This window comes from Staurois parvus, unplaced genomic scaffold (assembly GCF_062004578.1).
Source record: "Staurois parvus isolate SC_StPar_1 unplaced genomic scaffold, SC_StPar_1.0 ptg000116l, whole genome shotgun sequence".
NCBI lineage: Eukaryota > Metazoa > Chordata > Amphibia > Anura > Ranidae > Staurois > Staurois parvus.
Genome location: NW_028317912.1, coordinates 6086515 through 6104868, shown reverse-complemented (window position 1 = coordinate 6104868; position 18354 = coordinate 6086515). Strand labels below are relative to the sequence as shown.

The window sequence follows — 18354 nt, the reverse complement described above, 5'->3', positions numbered from 1 at the left end:
TTTTGATAAGAAGCGAAGGGGGGACCTGGTGCTGCAACCTTGGGATAAGGTCTGGTTGGCGACAACAAATTTGAAAATGTGTCCTTCAAGGAAATTGGGACCGAAGTTTGTAGGCCCTTTCTGTGTGAAGCGAATGATTAACAAAGTGGCATACGAGCTCATCCTCCCTGAGACGTTCAAGATCCACCCAGTATTCCACGTGTCCCTGCTGAAACCAGTGGTCCCAGATCCCTTTCCAGATCGAGAGTCCAGACCTCTGGAGGCCATAACTGTTGAAGAGCAAGAAGAATTTGAGGTAGAAGCAATCCTGAAGTGCCGAAGGAGGGGGGGTCAGACCCAGTTCCTAATTAATTGGAAGGGCTATGGTCCGGAGGACAATTCCTGGGAACCGGCCCAAAATGTTCATGCACCTAGGCTTGTCCGGGGGTTTCTTCGTGATCACCCGTGGTGGAGAGATCGGGTGGGCATCCGGAGGTTGCCCGTAGGGGGGGGCAATGTCAGGGATCACCACGGCGCTGGTCCCGGCGCAGGCACAGTGCGCCGCCTTGTGCAGGGACGCAGGCACTAGGTCCAGGCCGGCCGCGGCGTCCGAACTCGCGCATGCGCACTAGGAGCCGCGGGCGCGCGCCTGGCACCAATGACAGCGCAGGGCACGATATTTAAACGGCCTTGAACTGTCATTGAGTGCCTTCTGGTCTTACCTGCATTCCTGAACCTGTGAACCTGTCTCCTGTAAGTTGCTGACCCGGATTGTACCTGACCACGCTGTATTCTCCTGCTCTGACCCTTGGCTTGCCTGACCTCTCTCCCAGATGCCCCCTATTGGATCTGATCTTCTGTTACTGACCTGGCGTGTGACCCGACTATTCTCTGCCCACTGCTTTCTACCGCACCGTCCCCACGGCTACCGACCCGGCTTGTCTGACCTCGCACCTGCTCAGCCATCCATCCATCCAGTAGAGGTCGCCCGACCTCCTCTTATCAGGCTCTCCCCTGGGGGAGCCCCTTGCGAACACCCTTACCACTGACAGGTATACTCAGTAGTCACGACCTGGTCACAGGGTGCTCCAAGTCCATCCCCACCATCAGGGGCCCTGGTGAACAAGTACTCTGGGGCTTAGATTCCGTGCTCTGGGGACGCCTGATCAGTGGAGTGCTAGTGGTGCCGCCAGGCGGTCCCTTACACCATGTAAGGGGACACTCTGATGGGATCAGTCCATGTAACGGGACATTCCAATGGAATCAGTCCATGTGAGGGGGCACTCCGATGGGATCAGTCCGTGTGAGGGGCCACTCCGATGGGATCAGTCCATGTGAGAGGACACTCTGATGGGATCAGTCCATGTAAGGGGGCACTCTCATGGGATCAATCCATGTAAGGGGGCACTCCGATGAGAACAGTCCATGCAGAGGGGCAAACCGATAGGAACAATGCATGTAAGGGGGCGCTCTGATGGGATCAATCCATGTAAGGGGGCACTCCAAACTACAAAACAATAATAAGCTAATGCAGTTTGATACCACAACAAAAACAACTTACAGGAATCAAAACGATGAATGCGACTCTTTGGTGGTCAAGGCCACCCCTAAGGACCTCTATATCTAGTACAGTACCCACCACTGGCCTACATTTTTCTTCTGTTTGTAGACAGAAATAGAGACAATCACTTTGTTGTACACATAAGAGATATTCTTGTCTAAGTAGCCATCCACAATGGTCAAGGTCAACATAAAGAAACTGACAATACAATTCACACCATGTCCAGAGATGAATCACACAGGAATGCGTGTTGCTTTCCTGTGCGATTCACATACGGTTGTTCAGTGTAGTGCAATTTCATGCCCATTCATTCCCGCACTGTAACCTGATCACGTTACAAAAGTACCATGCAATCCAATGTGGGAAAAGCACTTCGTTTGGTGGTGTGAACCAGCACTAAATGTACATAGAAAAGGAAACTAGAACAGTCATTCTGGACTAATGAGCATTTTTGAGCCTGGGTTCACATACATGCGGTGCGGTATATTGCATGTGATTCACACAGGAACCGCACCGCATTCCTGTGCAAATCACATACGATTTGTGTGCGGTGCGATTGGAGCCATACATTTTGTATGGCTGTAATCGCACCACACCAGAAAGGTGGAGGACCCTTTTTCTGGGTCCACAATAGAATCAGATCACATGAGTATTCACACCTATGCGATCCGATTCTGCACATTGCACCGCATTTTTCAGACCGCTTTCGGGCTGTTGTTAACATACACACATGCAGCTGTTCGCATGAACAGGGTGCGTTTCTGAAGCGGTGCGGAATTCTCACAGAAAACGCAGCAAATTCTGCACTGCATCAGTGTGAGCCAGGGTTCAGTGTCATTATTCACTGAGAAGGGAATCTGAATGTGACGTAAACAGCGGAGAATTTTCTGATTCAGTTTTTATTTTACTTTAAAGAATTTCCTTTCAGTGCTGCAACTTGTACTCCGCCTCTTAGAAGGCGGAGGGGAGAACTGGAATCCAATGTGTACTGAACTATATATGACAACGTAGCCTTGTCTACAGGTCCATGTGTCAGTGGTCAGTGCAGCAAGATGCTCCCACACAGCTCAGTGCGCAATGTATTGCTGCTTGTGGTTACCTGTCTTATCTATGGAGTGTTGTGCTCAAAGGAAACTCACATTGACTGTAAGTATCACATTGCTGTCTTTATCATTCCTGATGGAAGCGTAAAGAAAAGAACAACTCTTTTTTCTTTATTTGAGTTTTCTAGGAATCACATTGTAAGGGACAATGTGAAAAGAGCAGTGACTTTTACTCGATTTTCTAAAATTTAGTGAGGTGAAATCAACATTTGTTGTCCACTATAGCCATGAACAACTTTTTAAGGAATAAGATGGATAATTTGTCTTGAACAAACAAATTTCCACTTATGTGTAGTTTACATTTGATAAATGACATTCATTCCTAAATCAAATGATAAAGTTGCAGTAAACTCCGCTTGGTCAATTGTACCTACAGGTATGCTTATAATAGATCTTACCTGTAGGCAGGGGCGGACTGACAACTCATGGGGCCCCCGGGCAATAGGGGATCATGGGGCCCCTGTGTGCTTGCCCAAACTCAAAAAAGCCTATGAAAGAAGGAACCAGGGGCATCTCATGGGGCCCCCTACTGACCCCGGACCCTCAGGCAGTGCCCGAGTTTCCAAATGGTCAGTCCTCCCCTGCCTGTAGGCACAATGAATTTCTCCTAAACATGCACTATTAACCACTTCCCGTCCAGCCGTTTATATACATGGGCCGGACGGGAGCAGTGTAGGGGTGAGTTGCCGTTCATAAACGCCGCCCGCCATTTTAGCCTGTGCACGCTCCCCAGGAGCGCCTGGCACCACGATACGGTGCCCGCTCTATCCGGATCGCACTGATCGCTGTACAGGACCTCTGTGTGAGGTCCAGATCATGTGATCACTGATTGGCCAATCGGCGATCACATGAATAGTAGTTAGCAAGATGTCACTTCTGACATCATTGCTTACTACGTGTGAAATATGTCAATGATCTTGGAGGTCACATGGTACAAGGCTATTCCGAACAGCCTTGTACCCTGTGACAAGCTGTGACCAATCACAGCTCACACAGTATTTCTCAATGGCTGCAACTAATTTGGGTTATTTTGTTTTTTACTAAAAAGATAACTGAATAAATTTTGGCCAAGATTTATGAAGAAAGATTATTTATTTGCAAAATTTCATAAGAAAAACACTTTTTTTCATTTATATAGCAAAAAAAAAAAAAAAATCCCAGTGGTGAATATATACCATCAAAATACAGTTTTATCTGTCTCAAAACAATACTAAAAAATTCATATGGGTACAGTGTTGCTCGACCGCGCAATTGTCATTCAAAGTGTGACAGCACTGAAAGCTGACAATTGGCCTGGACAGGAAGGAAGTGAAAGTGTCCGGACTTGACGTGGTTAAGGAGATATTCACAATTTCTGCAGCTAATGACGTCACCAGCGCATGAGCTCTGAACTGAGGGCACACTGAATGTACTGTCAATCCAGGGTGCTGTGCCGCGATGGTGACTCCTACGTGCTTTAACTAGAGCTCTGCTGAAGTCACAAGTCTATTTAAATTAAGTGTATTTAAATATTTAACTTAAGCTTAAGTGTTTGCATTACCTCCCATCACTTTACACTAAAATGGACTTTAATAATGAACTAAAATGATACTTTTTAAAATACCGTAAAATGAATGACTGTAAAACTGACCATCACTCATGCAGTCTTGGTCTATTTCTTTTAATCACCCAAAGGACTCTCCATGGGTTTTCAGGAAAACTGAAAAAAAAACCAATTTGTTTAGAAGCTATTTAAATTATAACTAAAAAAGTATTTAAAACCCCCTTTTTTCCCGTTATAGTGGTTAGGGATTAGAACACCTGTCAGGTTTTTACTGATATCTGTGCCTACATTAAGAGGGTTTACCCTTTCTATTTATCCTCATGTTTATGGTTATCACTGAAAGGGAAAGAGTTGTCCCCAGAACATAGTAGAGGGGCATATTTTAAAGGGGAAGCCAGTTCTGGTGGCAACCAGGGAATCCCTTAATTTTGGAGATATTTCTTTTCATTCCTGTTTTGGCTATGGGACAGGGAGTGAAGGGAAATCTCCCCAATTGGACAATGATGGCAAAACAATCTGAAAGGGATTATAACCCTCCCTTACCCTATCCAAAATGTATAAAAACAAATGTTTTGCCTTAATAACTTAGAGCCCCTCCCCCCGAAATGTAAGGTTTGTAGTATTGTGTTAATTGCGCTTGGAAACACAATCACTGGATATTTGTATCTTTGTTTTTATTTGTGCAGGTAGAAGCACCCTGTGGTTCCGGTGACGTGGGGTGCAGTTTCAGGATGGGGGGGTTGGAGAATGTGACCATGTGTTATGGTACACCTTAACAGCTTGCCGACCCGCCGCAGTGTTGTTACTGCGGCAGTGCGGCACCTGTGCGCACAGCACCGTCTTTTAACATCGCTGTGCAAAACAGGTATGGGCCGTGCGAGAGGCGTCCGTCATTTCCCGCTGGGTGTCGGCGATTACAAGTAATCACTGACAAATAGCAGAGCTGCAATGTAAACAATGCAGCCATGCTATCTGTCAGTTCAGAGCACCCTAAACCTGAGAGAAGACTTTATTCTCGGGATCAGCGTGTTCCTGTGAAGTACACACCCGGCCCCCTAGTAAAACACTCCCCTCACACAGTTAACCCTTTCTTTACCTAATAAAAGTTAACCCCTTCCTCCCCAGCGCCATTAGTACAGTGTCAGTGTTTTTTTTTTTGCACTGATCACTGTATTGGTGTCACTGATGATGTCAGTGACCCCAAGTCAGTTTCCCCCCCAGTGTCAAAATGTCCGCCGCAGTTCCGCCATAAGTCGCTGATCACTGTCATAAATCGCTGATCACTGTCATAAATCACTGATCACCGCCATAAGTCTCTGATTGCCGCCATTATTAGTATAATAAAAAAAAAAATCCCAGTATCTTTCCTGCCATTTGTAGACGCTATAACTTTCACGTAAACCAATTAATTTACACGTATTGGGATTTTTTTTTTAGCAAAGACATGTCGCAGAATACATTTTGGCAGAAATTTATGACCAAATTTGAGTTTTATATTTTTTTTACTGGACATGTTTTATAGCAAAAAGTCCAAAATATTGTTTTTTTTTCTCAAAATTGTCAGGCTGTTCTTTTATAGCGCAAAAAATAAAAAATGCACAGGCAATCAAATACCACCGAAAGAAAGCTCAATTTGTGGGAAAAAAAGGATGTAAATTTAATTTATGTACCGTATTACTATATATTTTTTATAGCTGAAAGTAAAAAATATAGTTTTTCTTCAAAAGTTTTGGTCTTTTTTTGTTTATAGTGTGAAAAATTAAAAGCGCACAAGTGATCGAATACCACCAAAAGAAAGCTCTATTCGTGTGAAAAGAAGGATTTCGTTTGGGTGCAGCATTGCATGACCGCACATTTATCAGTTGGATTAGTGCAGCGCCGAGTAGCAAAAAGAGGCCTGGTCAGGAAGGGGGGTAAATCCTCAGGAGGGCAAGTGGTTAAATATAGTTGGAATATGAAATCTGGTCAGAAAGGTGAACGTAGCCTTTTAGGACTTTATTGAATCCTATTGCTTCCCCTGATGTATGGCATATGTCTGCAGCAGCAGAGGGTTTTACAGTTTCCCAGGTGCTGTAGCATGTATCTTTAACAAGTCGAATTTCAGGTGGAAGCGATCTGGTGGATGTACAGCTGATGGATCACTTTCATGGGCCCCCGTTAATGCACCATCCAATTCCCCTACCACCTCCCACTATGTTTCCCGGGTTCCAGTTTTCCACCTTTGAACCTCAGACTCGCACTGCGTGATCTGCGCTTCATTGGCTTCAGTGAAGGGCAGGGGAGACATCAGGGGTCTAATTGCCAGGTGTCTTTTGCAGGTAACCATCCCTACATATTTTAAGATGATGAGAAAGATGACGGCATTGAGTGGTTATAAGAATGCGTATGAGTAACTGCTTTTGTATTGGTGGAATGGGAATGCTTTGTTAGTCTTTATTTTATGACCTGGCTGTGTTCTTTCTGTTCGCAGAATCGCTCCATAGACCATCGTGTTGATCTGTATTCTCTGCAGCTCTATTGCTGGGATTATTCTGATCTGTGCCAGTAGTAAGTAAGCTTTTATTTTTCATTTATTGCTGTATAAATACTTGCTGTGTGTTGGCTATAGGCAATACATGGTACACAATCCTTCCATGTCCACATCTCCATTATTCACTGGCATCCTCTGTGGGCTGTGGGTTCCGGCACAGTAATAAATGAGACGGATTTTCGGTGAATCTTCAAACAAAATCATTTTTTCTATTGTTTTTGCAAGTGGAAGTGTTAGGACATCTGTTGAGTTTCTATTGACATTTATCAAGGAAATTTCACTTAACCCACATAGGAAATGAGGAGAGTAAAGCAGGGTATATGCGTATTGAAATTCCTCCTGTCCAGCAGGAACTGCCCATATCTCAGTACGTGTGTATCCCTCACTTGTGTGCATGCTGGGATTTGGGAAGTTGTTTTTTGGTTTTTCTTTTGTTTTGTTTTTTCCCATTCAACCAGCTGGTTGCTTGAAAAAAGACTGTGTATACCCAGCTAACGTTTATACTATATGAAGGGCAAGAAAAAAAAATCACAGAGGTTCTAACACTTCCCCTTCTATGAATAAAGTGGTTTTATTTGCTGATGCGTCCCTAGAGAGATTCCGTTCACTTCCTGTTCCTTTGAACTTGTAGAGAGGAGGAATCTCCCCTGCAGTGAGCACAGACAGAGAGCCTAACTGCATCCCACCTTCTTTGGAAAAAAGTTTTGGCAGGAATAACACTTTTTCCTAGTTTAAAATAGTTAAATAGTGAAAAAAAAGATTCTGGTAAATGCCTTTTAACCACTTCAAGTCCGGACACTTTTACCCCCTTCCTGTCCAGGCCAATTTTCAGCTTTCAGTGCTATCACACTTTGAATGACAATTGCGCGGTCATGCAACACTGTACCCATATGAATTTTTTAGCATTTTTTGAGACAAATAAAACTTTTTATTTTGGTGGTGTTTATTCACCACTGGGATTTTTATTTTTTTTGCTATATATGAAAAAGTCCAAAATTTTGAAAAAATAAATAATCTTTCTCCATAAATCTTGGCCAAAATTTATTCAGTTTTCTTTTTAGTAAAAAAAAAATAACCAAAATTAGTTTATAACCAAAAATTATTATAAATTTTCAAAACTTTTTTTTACATTTTTCTTTTTTTTTTTATATCTTTTAAATTTTTTTTTGTACACGTAGTAAGCAATGATGTCAGAAGTATACTCAGTGATCACATGATCGGCACCTCACACAGACGTCCCGTACAACTACCGCGGTGCTGTACGCACACAAGCAGGGAGCGGGGAGGACGTTTATAATCGGCCACCCACCCCTGCACTGCTCCCATCTGGCCGTTTATATACATGGGCCGCACGGGAAGTGATTAATTACCTTCCTTGTTCCTGTCCACCTCCCATATCCACACCAGTGAAAATCCCAGTACTTCCAGGTATAAAAACACATGGCTATACCCCCTGCCTTCCCACAATGCATTATTTGCTATCATGAGCGAGTCACCATTCTCAAATCCTGTTACATGGAGGCAATCCTGGCAGACCTGGATTTGCATAGGGTCTGCAGTGCAAAACACAACGGCAAACTGGATCAGAGAGCCATCCTCTGTGTGACCTCCTGTAGGTGGTGGTAGGAAGGAGGTGCAGAGTGGCCATGGTTCTAGAACGACAGGCAAACTTCCCTGAAGGTGGTGGGTTGGCAGGGAGATACTAGAGAGAATATAGAGGGTGTATGGGGCATGGAGGGAGATGCTAGAGAGTATATAGAGGGTGTAGGTGGCACGAAGGGAGATACTAGAGCAGCTATAATCTGTAGGTGGCAGGCAGGGAGACTCTAAAGGGGCTATAGACTGTATGAAGGTTGCAGGGGAGATGCTAGAGGTACTGCAATGGTAAAATATTTACTGGGTATATCTGTCAAAAGACACAGGTAACGTTTGCCTTTTAACTCTTATTTTATTTGATAAAAAGTGTGATATTTCCAGTAACTGGAGTTGAAAACCCTGTAGTGCAGTCCATGGTTGAAGGTAGAACTGCCTCTTCTGCCTGTCCTTGGATTTTAATTTGAAATACCAGAAGCAAAGCCTCTGGAGGTGTTTTCTACATCCTGGGATGTCTGGGGACATTTGACTTTTATCTAATCCCTCCAATGAATAACACATCTCCGCTGTAAAGTTGTATTTATTTTATTATCTATTATTGCTTACTTTTTAAGGATCCTGTATGTCACCATATTTGTGAATTTTGCTTTTGCCTTTTTTGAGAAGCCCTCATCTCTAACTGTAACATCAGACGTGCGTTACCGCAAAGCAGCCTGGGAGCCACCCTGAAGACTGAAGGAAAATGTGGAATTTGTGAGTTTTCTTATATTTATTACTGACCTTTCTGTACAGGTAATAACCATTACTGTCCGGCTGACCTAGAATTTATACGTATTTTACACCAAAAACAGGCTATTAAGGCCGGTTCTCACATGCCCACATCTGAATCACGCAGGAGCGTGCTGTGCTTTCCTTTGCAATTAAACCTAGATGCAAAACACACAGCTTTTGCAATCTGCAGCGGGTGTCAATAGAAATTTAATGACATCCCAAGTGTCGGTCGCAAATGCAGTGCGTTTGCCCGCACCAGATTGCATGGTACTTTTGTACCATGTGATCTGGTTACAGTGGGGCTTATTTATTAAAGCTGGGGAGTGCAAAATCAGGCTGACTTCTGCATAGAAACCAGTCTGCTTCCAGGTTTTTAGTGGGCGCACAGTTGTAGCATGGGTGCTACAAGGTTCAATCTACGTGCATGTGCAGTGTTCTGTCTCATTTTCTAGTTGCAGCAGCTGAGTTCAGGCATTAAAGTAGTTCTAAATCCTCAAGGGTTTTTAACTTAATGGATTGTATGCATTAAAGCGGAGTTCCACTCACCCTGTCCAAAAATAAGTCAGCAGCTACAAAGACTATAGCTGCTGACTTTTAAAAAACAGCCATTTACCTGTCCCTCGGTCCCACAGTGTGTCCTCCGCAGCCCATTTCACCAGCCGTCCTGTGTTCCAGGTGCCAGCATCTTCAGTGTGGGCACCCAGCTGTGATAGCCTGCGGTTTCACAGAAGGGTACCCTCTGCACATGCGCGAGTAGCACTGCGCTTCATGAATGGTCCTGTAATCTTCTGGGACCTGTCATGTGTCCCAAAAGACTACAGGGAGGGAGGACACCTTCCGCTTCCGATCGCCTAGAAGTGGGAACTGGTACCTGTGAAATTCGGGTACCGCCCCCCCCCCCCAAAGGTGCCAATCCTTAATGGGGAGCAGTCATTTTGGGTGGAGCTCCGCTTTAAGGTAAAAAACCTTTTGTGTAACAGACTATCACCTTCCCTTATACTTACTTGATCCCCGTCATGATCCAGCATTGTGCATAAGAGCTGCGGCTCTCCTTTCTTTGTCCCTCTTCACTGGGCAGATTGGTAGCAGCTGTGAAAAAGCTGAAGTTAAAGAGAGGATGGCTTCTACAAATGGATAATGATCCTAAACACACCTCGAAATCCACGGGGGATTACATCAAGAGGCGTAAACTGAAGGTTTTGCCATGGCCTTCACAATCTCCTGACCTCAACATAATTGAAAATCTATGGATAGACCTTAAAAGAGCAGTGCGTGACAGACAGCCCAGAAATCTCAAAGAACTGGAAGACTTTTGTAATGAAGAATGGGCAAAGATACCTCAAACAAGAATTGAAAGACTCTTGGCTGGCTACAAAAAGCGTTTACAAGCTGTGATACTTGCCAAAGGGGGCAGTACAAGATATTAACTCTGCAGGGTGCCCAAACTTTTGCAGACGCCATTTTTTTGTTTTCTGTTATTTTGAAAGTGTAAATGATAGAAATAAAATCTAACTTTTGTTGACATATTATAAGAATGTCTAATCTGTAATTTGATGCCTTTTGGAGATTTTTCCATCTTTCCTTGGCTTCTTTATGCACAATAATACAAATTTTTAGCTGGGGTGCCCAAACCTTCGATCCCCACTGTATATAGTGTGTGTGTATATGTATGTGTGATTTTGCATTTCCGGGTAGAGGACGTGCGCCCCTACCCTCGCCACTATTCGCAGCCTCGGCTGTCAATCACCGGGTCCCGATCAGTGATTACTTGCCAGCACCCATTGATTGTCGAGCATTACTGACTGGGGAGAGAACTGTATTGTATGTAAACAATACAGTTCTCTCCCCTGTCAGCTCCTGTACACTGCTTTGTATGGCTCTACATAGCAGAGCAATACAAAGCAGTGTGCTTACAGTGGAAAGCACACACACAGTTTACAGTGAAACAGCACACAGTTAACCCTTTGATTGCCCCAGATGTTAACCCCTTCCTGCCCAGTGTCATTAGGACAGTGTCAGTGCATTTATTAGTACTGATCACTGTATTGGTGTCACTGGGAATGTCCATGACATCACGTCAGTTCCCCCCAGTGTCAGAATGTCTCCCGCAGACCCTCTATAAGTTGCTGATCGCCGCCATCACTAGTAAGAAAAAAACAAATCTCAATGTATATATACCGCCATTTGTAAACGCTATAACTTTTATGTAAACCAATTAATTTGCACTTATTGGAATTTATTTTAGCAAAGACATTTTGGCCTAAACTTATGATGAAATTTGATTTTTTTTTCAAACATTTTTTTACTAGACATGTTTCATAGCAAAAAGTTTTTTTCCTCCAAATTGTCTGTGTTTTTTTTTTTTCTTTTTTTTATAGCGCAAAAAATAAAAAACGCACAGGCGATCAAATACCACCGAAAGAAAGCTCTATTAATGGGGGAAAATGTAATTTGGGTGCAGCGTTGCATGACTGCGCAATTGTCAGTTACAGTAACCCAAAAAATAGCCTGGTCAGGAAGGGGGGTAAATCCTCTGGAGGGCAAGTGGTTATGGTTTGTGTGCAGAGAGGTAATGGACATACAAACTGCAGCAACATTTCATTTTTTTTATCTTGAAAGTTTTTTTTTTTTCTGTTTTGTTTTTTTGTCCTCCAGACAAACTGCTAAAGATGATTTGTATCTGTCGGGTGCAGAAGTTTATGCAGCCCTGCCAGACAGTGGAGTTAGGTTGTGTTGACATTCATGTACTACAACATAGCCATACAGCTTTGTCACCTCTCCACTGCAAGCCTGTGATTGGACAGAGGAAGGGCAACGGTAGGCCGATGAGTTCATCTCTTTGTTCTCGCCTTCTGTCAGCAAGATCCTTTGTCGGCACACTCCTGATTGGCCACTAATGCTACCCCTCACTTTCCCAGCCTGTGATCTACTGTACAGGGGTTTGCAGGAGGATGGTGCCAAGTAAAATGCCAGTACTTTTACTAGTATTTATAACATATTTTAATTACTTTTGATTATAACATAACTGCATTATTTGGTGTTTTTATATCTGCGTTCAAGTTTCTAGAAGAGAGATTGGAAACCTGTGAACCATAAGTTGTCCACAGATGGATCGAAGTTCAGCATGGACCAGCAGAATTTTGATCCATCTACTGTATGGGCTGGCTGGTGGTATAGAAGTCGTCACTCGATTGACTTCTGTACCACCAGCCTGTTGTGTTTTATTTGCTCGATCAGTGACACGGGCAACACTGATCATTGTATTCTGACAGTGGGAAAGTCTCCCCACTGTCAGAATAAAACTGGCTTCATGAGAGCGAATCCCCCATCAACACAAACTGTATTAACAGGGGAATCCAGTTATTTTTTTCGTTCAGCCTGCTAGTTGATTGAAAAAAAAAAGCATAATTTACGGCCATGCATAATTACCACTGCAGCGCTGTCTCCATGCTCCATAAAGAATATTTTCAGATGAATGGTTCTGACCAATCGGATGCTGTCTAGCCCCTACTGTCATCGCTGCAAGGAGAGGAGAGGAACTCACAGAGATTTCAAATCTTCAGACCTGTGAAGCTGCTTTCTCTCCTCTCTATGCAGGGATGTCAGTATGGGCTAGACGCCATCTGATTGGTCAGCATCGTTCAGGTAACGGTGCTGACCAATCAAAATCTCTCTAGCCCGAATTGTCATACCTGCAAGGAGAGGAGAGAAAGCAGCTTCACAGGTCTGAAGATTTGAAATCTCCGCGGCTTCCTCTCCTCTCCTACCATCTGCCACCATAGTATACATCCCCACACGCCCACTCTCCCATTCTCCACTGTGGGAAATCTCCCCGCTCCAGTGTGAACTCAGGATACGACTGCCTGGGTTCACACATGAGCAGTGGGGAAACCACATGCGATTTGGACAGGAATCGCATTCCTGTTCAAATTGCATGCTATTCTTTGCAGTGCAATTTGCGTCCTTACATTTTGTATGGACGCCAATGGCATAGCAAAGTATCGGTAGCGAATCGAACCTGGCGAAGATGAGCGAATCGAACCTGGCGAAGTGGAATTTGTTTCGAATATTAGGAAAAATTCGATTCGCGCCGAATCCGAATATTAGCAAACTTCGGATGCACGAATCGAATTTTCCCCGATCGGCCGATTTTCATCCCTTCTACAGCCGGCAAAAAGTGTCCCTGCAGAGAGCTCCGCTATTTCTGACAGTTCTCTGACAGTTCCTTCACATTTACAGCGGTTGAAACATTGTATCTATTTGTTTCAATTTAGGATACAGATGTTTTTATTCGGAAACAAATAGATACAATGTTTCAACCGCTGTAAATGTGAAGGAACTGTCAGAGAACTGTCAGAAATAGCGGAGCTCTCTGCAGATACACTTTTTGCTGGACTGGAATTCTTCTTATTTTCATCCTACTTCTTCTTCTTCTTCATCCTCATCCTCTTCTTCTTCTTCTTCTTCTTCTTCATCCTCATCCTCTTCTTCTTCTTCTTCTTCATCCTCATCCTCTTCTTCTTCATCCTCATCCTCTTCTTCATCCTCATTCTCTTCTTCTTCATCCTCATCCTCTTCTTCATCCTCTTCTTCTTCATCCTCATCCTCTTCTTCTTCTTCTTCTTCTTCTTCTTCGTCCTCATCCTCCTCTTCTTCTTCTTCATCATCCTCATCCTCCTCTTCTTCTTCTTCTTCTTCTTCTTCTTCCTCACCATCATCCTCTTCTTCTTCTTCTTCCTCACCATCATCCTCTTCTTCTTCTTCTTCTTCATCCTCATCCTCCTCTTCTTCTTCTTCTTCATCATCCTCATCCTCCTCTTCTTCTTCTTCTTCTTCTTCTTCTTCTTCTTCTTCCTCACCATCATCCTCTTCTTCTTCTTCTTCTTCTTCCTCACCATCATCCTCTTCTTCTTCTTCATCCTCATCCTCTTCTTCATCCTCATTCTCTTCTTCTTCATCCTCATCCTCTTCTTCATCCTCATCCTCTTCTTCTTCTTCTTCATCCTCTTCTTCTTCTTCTTCTTCTTCTTCTTCATCCTCATCCTTCTCTTCTTCTTCTTCTTCTTCTTCTTCTTCTTCATCATCCTCATCCTCCTCTTCTTCCTCACCATCATCCTCTTCTTCTTCTTCTTCTTCTTCTTCCTCACCATCATCCTCTTCTTCTTCTTCTTCTTCTTCTTCATCCTCATCCTCTTCTTCATCCTCATCTTCTTCTTCTTTTTCTCATTCTTCTTCATACTCATCCTCATCTTCTTCTTCTTCTTCTTCTTCATCCTCATCCTCTTCTTCTTCTTCTTCTTCTTCATCATCCTCATCTTCTTCTTCATCCTCATCCTCTTCTTCTTCTTCATCCTCATCCTCTTCTTCTTCTTCATCCTCATCCTCTTCTTCTTCTTCTTCCTCATCCTCTTCTTCTTTTTCTTCTTCTTCTTCATCCTCATCCTCTTCTTCTTCTTCATCCTCTTCTTCTTCTTCTTCATCCTCTTCTTCTTCTTCTTCTTCTTCTTCATCCTCATCCTCTTCTTCTTCTTCATCCTCATCCTCATCCTCATCATCATCCTCTTCTTCTTCTTCCTCATCCTCATCCTCTTCTTCTTCATCCTCATCCTCTTCGTCTTCTTCATCCTCTTCTTCTTCTTCTTCATCATCCTCATCCTCCTCTTCTTCTTCTTCTTCTTCTTCATCATCATCATCCTCTTCTTCTTCTTCTTCTTCATCATCCTCATCCTCACCATCATCCTCTTCTTCTTCATCATCCTCATCCTCTTCTTCATCCTCATCCTCTTCTTCTTCTTCTTCCTCATCCTCTTCTTCTTCCTCATCCTTTTCTTCTTCATCCTCATCCTCTTCTTCATCCTCTTCTTCTTCTTCTTCTTCATCCTTATCCTCTTCTTCTTCTTCTTCTTCATCCTCATCCTCTTCTTCTTCTTCATCCTCATCCTCTTCTTCTTCATCCTCATCCTCTTCTTCTTCTTCTTCCTCTTCTTCTTCATCCTCATCCTCTTCTTCTTCTTCATCCTCATCCTCTTCTTCTTCTTCTTCTTCATCCTCATCCTCTTCTTCTTCTTCCTCATCCTCTTCTTCTTCTTCTTCTTCTTCTTCATGCTCATCCTCCTCTTCTTCTTCTTCATCCTCATCCTCTTCTTCTTCATGCTCATCCTCTTCTTCTTCTTCTTCCTCTTCCTCATCCTCTTCTTTTTCATCCTCTTCTTCCTCTTCTTCTTCTTCATCCTCTTCTTCATCCTCTTCCTCTTCTTCTTTTTGTCTTCCTCTTGCAGGTCGCTGCTCATGCGCAGATTTTTTATCGGCAAAAAATCGTCCGATTTACCCACTATTGCCGCGGGTGCTGTATGGCCTCCCATTGCTGCTGCCTCCACCGCCACACTGTGGCTCCACACTCTGGTTTTGGCCCCGTGACTGCCCAAATGAGTGAAGTGTGCGGTGATTCTAAGATCGACGGCACTCATCTGCATGTCATACTGACTGTCAGTATTATTTCTCTTCCCCAGCAGACTCCAAGGGCATTTAAATTAAAGGTACAGTGTTCTGCACTAATATAAAGGCTCTCTGAAGCCTAGAAACACCCTTTTATAAGTTAAATTCGCAGCGAATAAATTCGCAGCGAATCGAATTTATTCCACAAATTCGGCGAATCAGCCGAATCAAATTTTTGAATAATTCGCTCATCTCTAATTAGATCCATCAGAATTTAGAGCCCGGAATTCAAATGTTGGAATTGTGTCCCTGGTGGTGGGTGTTTATTGGCTAGAATAGTTTTCTCACACCTTTATTTATAATGCTGACATATTGACATTTGCTGTGTACAATGGTTGCACCATCTAAATCATTTTATGATCGTTATTTCTAGGTTCTGGGTTGCTTGCAAGATTCCAGATTGGACATCGAGTGGATGAGATATTTTCACAATCTACCTGACTCACTTACCTCACTCCTGATGCTGCTGACAACCGCCAATAATCCAGACGGTACGGCTTTATTCTTTCATGCACAAATCTGAGACCGCAGAACTGAAAGCAAATGCTGCACAAAAAATAGATGACTGGAGTGTTAACTAGTGGATGTGTATTTCTTATTTCTGAAAGATAAAGATCTCGTGTAGGGCCAGTTCACACCACAAAACGCACTCTCCATGCATTCCCCATACGTTTTTGCTTACAGTTCACACCACACTCTGTTGTGGTGCAGTTTTGATGCAGTTTGCCATGTTCCAGTATGGTTCTGTGTAGAACAAAATGCAGCATTTTCTCTTTTTTTCCTGCACCAGAAGCTGAAATAGGCTGTGGGATTTGCAGTGTGCATAGAACAGTGCGTATGATCACAACTAGTGCGCATGCTTGTTTCAAAGAAACAGGTGAGGAGGAAAAGCATAGGTGTGGGAGCTCATGAAGGATTGGGGAAAACCTCCTGCGCTCAATCCTACTAAACTAAAAATAAGCTGCTACACCTGCACCTTATTACCGAAAGTGAAAAACCAAAATATAACAAACAATAAGTGTAGCGCTCTGGTGAAAACTAACTAAATCTCAACATAAACAACATGTGACATAATGGTGGAACAAACAGTGAATCTTAATGAGAATGAATGCTAAAACAGTGCAACATCACACGATATTGTGCATATGGTGGAAATGTCTAATATTAAGCCCCCTAATACAGGGATATACCCTATAAAACAAGTGCTCTGTGTATTGTTGTGGACACTGGTGGCACGTTTTGTTTATATTACTTTCAGTGATGTGTTCATTTATATTCACTTGCTGTATATATATATATATTTTCTGATTACAGCAGTTTATTTATGGTATGAATAGAGTGTGTTGACACTGAGCACTTGTTTTATAGGGTATATCCCCTGTATTAGGGGGCTTAATATTAGACATTTCCACCATATGCACAATATCGTGTGATGTTGCACTGTTTTAGCATTCATTCTCATTAAGATTCACTGTTTGTTCCACCATTATCTCACATGTTGTTTATGTTGAGATTTAGTTAGTTTTCACCAGAGCGCTACACTTATTGATTGTTATAGCTCATGAAGGATGTTACAAGGAAGCAGAAAAACACAGTAAGAAATGATTTTATGAAAATAGATTATTACATTAACTAGCTGATGTGTATTGGATTTTTTTCTGAATAAGGGTATTGTTTAGTGTCACAAAAAAAATCTGGCCTCCTCCTTCCCCTTATAGCCAGCCAATCCTCTCCTTTTTTGTTAGATGTTAAAGAAGTGACACTAAACTTTGGTTTAAAAAATGTGTTGTTAACCCAAAAAGTTGTTTTTACTGCTTCAAATCCCAATTTTTGTTTTTTTTGTGAGTGGGAAGTGCAGTGTATGTAGAGCAGTGTACATGGCCATAACTAATATTCATTGCTCTTTCCAAATAAACAGACGTGAGGGGGATAGGAGACATTTGGGAGTTAATGGCGGATATCACAATGATACACAGTAAGACACAATTTCTTGAAAAATAGATTGTTTTTTTTGTTAAATCAAGATATCATTTAGTTTCCCAAAAACAAAATCTGGCCTCCTCCCCTAATAGCCAGGCTATCACATTCTTTTCTTGCAAGATGTTAAAGTGGCACTCCAGTGTGCATAGAACAGGCGTATGATCACAACTAGTGTGCTCATTTCAAACAAACAAGTGGGGGGGAAGCATAGGTGTGGGAGCTCATGAAGGATGTTACAAGGAAGCAGAAAAACACAGTAATAAATTGTTTAATGAAAAATAGTTTATTACAGGGCCATTAATTAGTGGATGTGTACAATTATAAACAACAAATTCTCACACAGTCACAAATGCTACTAAAAATATTCCCTTCTTGTGTCAAATACAAAACTATATATCAGAAAGCAGCTCACACTAACACATACTCATGATGTGCGTGGATTCTAATACATAAAACACGCAGTGCCGCGCTCTCTTTTAGTATGTGAGAGCAAACAAATTATGTTATAAAACACTGAACATATGTGAAAAAAAGTCTCTAAGTATAATGTTTTTCTTCAACTTGAAACAAACTTCACAATTTCATATCTTCATGCAATATAAATCCTCCACTACAAACTCCAGATGTGCCCTCACCAGGGGTTTTTGACCTCACATATAGTTTGTTCAAAAAATGCTTGTGTTCCTTGAGGTGGACATAAATGGTCAGATGTATCCTGAAAATGGAATCTTCCTCCAAAGATTAACTACTTCAGCCCCAGCCACTGCATTAGTACGTTTGCAGGGCAGCACGGCTGGGC

The 18354-nt window shown here is 42.7% G+C and overlaps 1 long non-coding RNA gene across 3 annotated transcripts in view; it reads left to right on the top strand.

The window, feature by feature from the left end:
* The window catches only part of LOC149467310 (uncharacterized), a 60936-nt gene that overhangs the window by 18989 nt on the left and 23593 nt on the right, over positions 1 to 18354 (top strand). Inside the window, exons 3-6 of one of the 3 annotated variants that reach the window (XR_016311966.1) lie at positions 6657 to 6733; positions 8973 to 9062; positions 11736 to 11897; positions 15949 to 16066. This is a non-coding gene — a long non-coding RNA (uncharacterized LOC149467310). Of the gene's footprint in view, positions 1 to 6656; positions 6734 to 8972; positions 9063 to 11735; positions 11898 to 15948; positions 16153 to 18354 lie in introns of those variants that run through there. The other 2 variants (XR_016311965.1, XR_016311964.1) reach the window with 2 other exon arrangements.